This window comes from Sturnira hondurensis, unplaced genomic scaffold (assembly GCF_014824575.4).
Source record: "Sturnira hondurensis isolate 20B ecotype Veracruz unplaced genomic scaffold, ASM1482457v3 Scaffold0003796, whole genome shotgun sequence".
Classification (NCBI taxonomy): domain Eukaryota; kingdom Metazoa; phylum Chordata; class Mammalia; order Chiroptera; family Phyllostomidae; genus Sturnira; species Sturnira hondurensis.
The window spans coordinates 1,156,441-1,164,331 of record NW_028076427.1 but is presented as its reverse complement, the minus strand read 5'-3'; the positions used below and the strand labels follow the sequence as shown (position 1 = coordinate 1,164,331).

At 39.3% G+C, this 7,891-nt stretch overlaps 1 pseudogene; it reads left to right on the top strand.

The window, feature by feature from the left end:
• Positions 1 to 3,451: 3,451 nt before the first annotated feature.
• LOC118984703 (60S ribosomal protein L4-like) lies at positions 3,452 to 4,769 on the top strand (annotated as a pseudogene).
• Positions 4,770 to 7,891: the final 3,122 nt, after the last annotated feature.

Sequence of the window (7,891 nt, the reverse complement as noted above, 5' to 3'; positions counted from 1 at the left end):
AATAGCTCTCCACAGGAAGGATTTACTATTACTGTTCGCATAAGTAAAGACTTTCCTATATTCATGACATGAGAATTTCCTTAAGGCTTTATTCCAGTGGACTAGGCTTCTTTTTTTCCCGCTATCTACACATCTTTTCTTACTTTCCCAAATTCATTGCATGTACAATTTTCAATCTCTTAACATGGACCCCCCTTTGGTGAATCGTTTCCTCTCTCTGGGAATATATCTAAATTGTTAAACCCTGTGTGAGTTAGAATTCAGGCAGAAAACAGAAGTCACTCTAAGTATTCCAAGTAGGAAGTGTTAAAAATGGAGTTATAGGCTTACACAGCCATTGAAATGGCTGGGAACAAAGGTCAGGAGAGCAGCCACTGAAGATTCTAGCTTCGTTCCACACTGAATAGGCAATTCTCAAAAACTGTCCAGAAAGTCATTGCAAATGTCAAGGAATGTCACCAGGAAGCAGCCACAAAGGTTTTTAGTGGTTCCCGTGATAGATAGGATCCTGACAAAGCAGATGAAAACCTCATGAAGCTGCTTCCAAATCTGCCTCTATTTCCTCCAGGAGTTAATAGCTTCTCTTAATACAGCTTTAACTCCAGTAAAGACAAAAATAAAACTTTTGCAAGTGGATCAATTAGGAGAAAGAGTAGCCAGTCTCACTCCTGCCTCTCTATTTATAGATGCTTATATTTTGGTGTTGGAAGAAATGGGTTTATATATAGGTCTTGATTATAAGCCGCATTTTAGGATAAAACCAGAGCTCTGCAAGGTGTTGCCATAATACCTGAGCTGTAACTACATCTTTAAAAGATGCTGAGGAGTAAGAGGGTGCATGTAAGATGTGTTAATCCTGGGAGCATGAGTTGAATATCTCTCTACCGCTGTTACGTTAATGTTATTTGGAACACTGTGACATAGTGGGTAAACTATGGAGGGTGAGGCTGACAAAAACATGTTTGCAAGGGAAAACCAATTTTCTGAGTAAAGAGCTACTTAATGAGGACCAGTTAATGCCTCTTCTATGATAAAAGGCATCTTGTGTCATCATCCTGTCACTATGTGGTTTCATGGTCCTCACCCTAAAACCCCAGTAAGAGTGCAGCACTGGTCTCTACTGTTAGCAGACTGGATAATCACCCATGGCAATAGACAGATCAGCCCAGGTGTTGTTCATCTCACACACGACTTCTCTTGCTGCTGTCATAGTCATATCCACATAATAAATGTTGTTCAACAGATAATTGCGAAGTTTGCTCATGAACCATTGAGGAAGCATTGAGATGGTTGGGAAAAGGGGGCTTACTAATATGGACAAAATAGGGCATCTGATTTACATAATTACTGAGACCCTTCTTTGCAATGGATGTCCTTTGATGAGCGTTTATATTGAGACACATATTCGCACAATTTATGCTCATTTCCTCCAGTGCCCTGTCATCACTTTTGCAGTCATGTCCTGTTCGATGACATCACTATCAGGCAAAGCACTAAGAACCATGAATTTATGCAGATCTTTATCTCTGGTCACCTCTCCTTCCAGAAGAAGGAAACAACCAAATGCACTCCTTAAAGTTCTGTCCACTAAAAGGATTTCCTTTCCCCACTATCCTATAGAACTCCCTGCAATGCAACTATGCTGCAGTAGCCCACTTTCAAACAATGCTCATATGTCATACAGGACCACCTGGATAAATATCTTCCTTCCTTTACTACTGCTCAGATGGAACTCCCCATGAGGTCAAGGTGTGCTTTTAGGAGAAATGGCAGTGCAAGAGGAGTGATTATATTGGAAGTCTGAGCCGCTTGGTCAGCAAGTTACTATTGAATTTTACTTGTTCTAGTAGCTGTTTTATACATTTTTAAACAATATTTTGAACTTATGTGATTATATCATCATTGAATAAATGAGGATGTTAATTTTCCTTTCCAGTCTATTCATTTTCCTTTTTCTTATCTTATCATCTCCAGCTCATATCATCTCAGTACAATACTGAATGGATATGGTAAGAGCAACTCACCTTGCATTGTTCTTGATAATAGGGGAATAATCAGTCGATATTTTTTCCAATAAGTATATTATCTGAAGTTTTTTTCATAGATATCATTTACAGGCTGAGAGTTTATCATGATTGCATTGTTAAGAGTTTTTTTCTGTACCTGTTGAGATAATCATTTGTTTAAATTTTTGACTCTTTTAATATGGTGACTGATAGTTTGGTTTTTTGACTGTTAAATCAACCTTAAATTTCTTTGATAAAAATCATTTAGACACTCTGAATATTCATTTTACATATTGTTAGATTCAATTTGCTAAATGTTCATGAGCATTATTTCTCTCTTGATATTTTGTGTATCTCATGTATCTTGCTGAATGCCAGTCACTATGTGTAGAAGAATACTAGACATCAGGTTAATAGTATTTAGGCTGGAAAATGGCCATGCTTTTTCTCTTGTCAGGTAATTTATATTTGGAATGAGTTATGTTTGGGTATTGTTATTACTATCATTACTTTCAATGCATCCCCAACTTCAAATTCCTCCCTTGATGGGAAAGACTTTTTTAGTCTTCCAGCTTCATTCTCAGCTTTCAGCAGTCCTGACCTTACAGAGAGAGTCTCTCTGCCTATCCCTTCCCTGGCTGTAAACGGTTGGTGCTTATTTACTAGCACTAGGCTTGTGGCAGGAGCAGGGAACATTATTTAGGTTTCTTGTTTCAGGCTCAGTCTTGGACCAGGCTGGTGCTCCTGTGATTCAGAGTTAAGGGTGTCGGCTTTCCTGCCCCTCAATCCCTATGGCAGCCAAACTCTCCTCTCTCTCACCTAGAAGAGGATCTCAGCTTTTTACCATTATAAGATCCTGAGATCAAAAGACATTCAATGCTGCTCTTTTATGGGCAGATGTATGTTTTTTTACCCTAGTTCCCCCAGAATCAGTGTATCTCTGTCTGGTTCCTGGGGCAGGGAGAAATGGAGCGTTTTCTTCCTAGAAGCCTATCAGTTTTGTTTTTTTTTTCTATTCTGCCTTCAATGGCCTTAAGGTTAAGAAGATGTGTCATTCTCCACTACCCCCTTCCTTAAGGTAGTTTTTTATAAGTGAAGAGTCAGAAAAGTAGACTTGGTTTTTCTTAACTCTGAGGGCTTGCTGATCACTCCCAGCACTCATGTATGTCCATGATGGGGGTTCCTCTCTGGTAACCAGGGCAGTAATCTCTGTGTTTTGTTCACTACTGTGTTCTTAGCACCGGATATTGCCTGGATGATACACAGTGATACTTAATTTTGATAATAAGATGAATATATGCTAAAAAAGAAAGAAGGACATAAATCAAATGACATAAATTCAGAAAGAGTACCTTAAGTTTGAAAATGTTTAGAGAATATGGTAATTTGCTTCTTTCCCTGTGGGAGCCACTGGGCTGAGGAGCGTGGCCTCTCTTCCCCACACCATGGCGTGTACTCATCCACTGATATCAGCGTACTTGAAAAAGGAGTAATTATCTGACAAAATGGCACTTCACCTGCTGTGTTTGTTCAGGCTTCCATTCAGCCAGGTACTGTGAACTCTGTTCACTCCAACTTGCACAAAAACAATAGAGCCCTATGCTGTCAGTGAATTGGCAGGACATCAAACCAGTGCTGAGTCTTGGGGTACTGGCAGAGCTGTGGCTTGAATTCCCAGAGTTCAAGGTTATGGGGCTCATCATTCTGGCCAGGGTGCTTTTGGAAATATGTATTGTGGGGGCTGCATGCTTGCACCAACCAAAATCTGGTGCTGTTGACACCGCGGAGTGAACACAACACAGAAGCGATATGCCATCTGCTCTGCCCTGGCTGCCTTGGCTGTACCAGCACTGGTCATGTCCATAGGTCATCGTACGGAGGTCATTCCTGAATCTCCTTTTGTAGTTGAAGATAAAGCTGAAAGCTCCAAGAAAACCACGGAGGCATTTTTGCTTCTTAAGAAGCTTAAGGCCTGGAAATGATATCAAAAAGGTCTATGCCTCTCGGAGAATGAGAGCTGGCAAGGGCAAAATGAAAAACTCGTCGTATCCAGCATAGGAGACCTGTATCATCTCTAATGAGGACATCAGTATCTTCAAAACCTTTGGAAACATTCCTGGAATTATTCTGCTTAATGTAAGCAAGCCAAGCATTTTGAAACCTGCTCCTGGCGAGCACGTGGGCCCTTTCTGCACCTGGACTGAAAGTGCTTTCCGCAAGTCAGATGATCCGTCTGGCACTCGGCGTAGAGCTCCTTCCCTCAAGAGTGACTACAACCTTCCCATGCACAAGACGCTTGATACAGACCTTGGCAGAATCTTGGAAAGCCCAGAGATCCAAAGAACCCTCTGAGCACCATGCAAGAAGAATCATCGCAGAGTCCCGAAGGAGAATCCACTGAAAAACCTGAGAATGGTGTTAAAGTTAAACCCATATGCAAAGACCGTGCACTGGTACACCAGGCCTCGCCAGGCCAAGAATCACAAGCTCTGGGTGGATAGAGCAGCAGCGGCACTAGAAGCCAAATCAGATGAGAAGGGTATTCCAGGCAAGAAGTCTGTGGTAGGGAAGAAAGGAAAGGCTATTGACATTAGGAAGCAGAAGAAGCCTTTGGTGGGAGAAAAAGGCTGCACCTACCAACAAACCAGTCGCTGAGAAGAAGCCTGAAGAAAATAAACCTACCACAGAAGAAAAGAAACCTGCAGCATAAACTTAAATTTGTTTATTCCATAAAGGTCAAATCACTGTGGACAGCTAGTTTTGAATAAAAGACAAGTCAAAGGCCAAAAAAAGGGCAATTTTTCTATCTCCTAAAAAACGATTTCATGACCTTGTCTCATGATACAAATGTTCTCATTAACCTAACCTATTCAAAATACATTATTTCTTCAGGGAAGAACTAAAGTTAAAAGCAGTTGTTAATGGCCCATCCAGGCCATGTACCATTGTTGTTACTTTAACAGAAACACAAAATTTGACACATTCACTATGGCAGCTAGACTTACATGAATCGCAGGTCTTCCATATTCTAGTTGTATTGTTAGGGATAAGTCACTTACCCTCTTTTACTGTTTTTGCATCTGTGTAATTGGGTTAATTGCAGTATCATCTAGGGAACTATTATGATTACCCTAGAAATTGTGGCTATGTATAATACATGTACATATATGTGTAGGACCTCCTACAGTATTTATCAGCAGTGAACATAAACAATAATTTTTACTTATCTTCTTTTTATTTTTCATGGTTCCCTGCAATCATATCTTACTTATCTATGTAACAAAACTATGCTTTCTAGGACCATAGGGCTGATTTAGAGATTGTATAAAAGGCCCCTTGGTAGAAAAAGTGTGCACTAGGGCCACAATTTCTTCACAGGTGATTCATATTGAACACGGAACTGTTAACATGGAGGGCAAAAGTACTTCCTTTTGTATGTTTTTCCCCATTTCTATTCCATAGAACTCCCCACTCCTGTTTTTTATTATATCACCCATTACCTGGATTAGAATCCGGATGAGAAACATTTGTTTTATTTTAGCTGAAATACAACTGTTCTCCAGGGAATCAAATTCCTTTGATTCTGCACACATTTGCCTGTCCTCTCTATACACAAGACAGAGTGCAGGACACAGGAAGCATGAAGGAGACAGGTTTCTTATACTAAAAAACCTTGGGCAGTGGGAGTCATCAGTAGCTTGGGCCTCGGACCAGCTGACCTCACCTGGACGAAGAGGAAATCTGGATTCTAACAAATACTGATAGGACGTGACCCCCTAAAGCACCATTTCACTGTGGTTCGTTCTTGTGCTTTCAACATAATGGCAATATTTACACTGACACAGTGATTTCAGTAACTGAAGGTATATTCACATTTTACCTCTTTTATCTTCACCCCTGTATGGTAGAACACATACTATTTTTTAAATTGAACAAATGAAGAAGCCAAGATTCAGAAGGGTTACATTTCTTTAAATTAATCACACAGGTTTTATCACATTACCTAAGCCACATTTAAAGTCTTGTGACTACCAATTTTAGGTTTTTCCCCCCAAGCAATATGATAATTAGAAATGATTTCAAGTTCTGTATTATAGAAGTTAGAAAACAGAGGACGCCTATAAGCAGCAAGTGTTCAGAAATACTGCCAGTGACCATGACTGACCTGTGGAAGAATCTGGTGTAATTTAGTGAACAGAGTGCAGAAGGCCAATTATTAGCTCTATCATTTCACACAATAAATTAAGCTTCCCTGACTACTCCACACCTATTCGAATGATCACAATCCAGAATACGGACATCAAATGCTGCAAAGAATGTAGAGCAAAGAGAACTCTCGTACATTGTTGATGGGAAAGAAAAACAGTAGTTATTTTGGAAAACGGTCTGACTATTCCTTGCAAAATCAAACGTACTCTTAACATAAGATCCAGGAATCAGGCTCCTTGGTATCTACCCAGCGGGGTTGAAAACTTATATCTAGTCTAAAGTGGCACAAATATGCTTATAGCAGTTTTATTCATAATGGCCAAAACTTGGAAGCAACCAAGTTTCACCAAGCAATAACCTTCAGTAAGTGACTGGATAAACTGTAATACATTCAGAAAAATGAAATATTATTCAGCACCAAATAAAAGAGCTGTCAAGCCATAGAAAGACAGGGAACTACCTTAAATATGTATTATTAAGTGAAATAAGCCAATCAAAAATAGTTTTATGTTATATGATCCCAACTGTATAATATTCTGGAGAATGCAGAACTATTGATATAATAAAAAAAAATCATTGGTTGTCAGAGGTTGAGGGAATAAATAGCACAGAGGGTTTTTAGGGCAGTGAAACACTCTGTAAATTATTTTTATGATAAACACATGTCACTAGATATTTGTTCAGATGCATAGTCTATCTAACCTCAAGAGCAGACCCTGATGTAAATTATGAATTTGGGTGATCATGACTTGTTATTGTTGTGGATCTCAGGTTTGTCATCTGAACTATGAGGAGGTTGATTATAAAAAAATGCAGGCTTTGCTTTTCACAGGCTTGTTATAATGATCAAATTATATCTTGCGCGTTAAAGTGCATAAAAGTAAGCTAAGGAATGCAGTATCGCTAAGCATGTTAGCCACTGCCATTATGACTTGGCATAAATTGGGTCTGATCTCGTAAACACTGTGAAAGTACAACAGCTCAGAAAACACTTCTTCCTACAGGGTAATCAATGTTCCAAGGTCAGAACATAAAAATGGGGCAGGAATAAAAATCCAGAACATCAGAGCAGCAAAACAAAATTGTGTCAGACTGACCTAGAATAAAACTCGGGTTCAGAAATACATGAGATATGTTGTCTGGAGAAAGTTCTCGAACTTATTTCAAAGTTTTCTTATCTTTAAGCATGGAGATGAGGCATACTATTTTAGTATCCTCATGAGAACTTAATGAGAAATGTAAATACAACTTAATATCATAACATATACAGATGTTCTAAACATATTAGTTTCATTATTCTCACTTCTACTCATTTATATACTTGTCAAAGCTTATTCGAACACCTGCTGTGTGCCAGATTTTATGCCAGACACAGGGAACACCATCCTTTTCTCTCCTCTGCCCCTTACTTTGGAAAGGGTCATTCTAAAGGCTAACAGCCACTATCAATGTCCTGCTTTCACAGAGTATACTGATTCCAATCTTTCACAGCACCCTTCTCAAAAAAGTCATTGATTAGCAAGTCCAGTGACAAAAGGTATTGTGATTTGGCAGAAGGAACATTATGATTAAGGGAAGAGAAGAAGAGAAGCAGGTGTAACAAAAATTGGATTAGAGATGAGAAAGAATAACCAGGTATCAGGCAGAAACCAAAGGAATATACCAAGCCCAGGAAA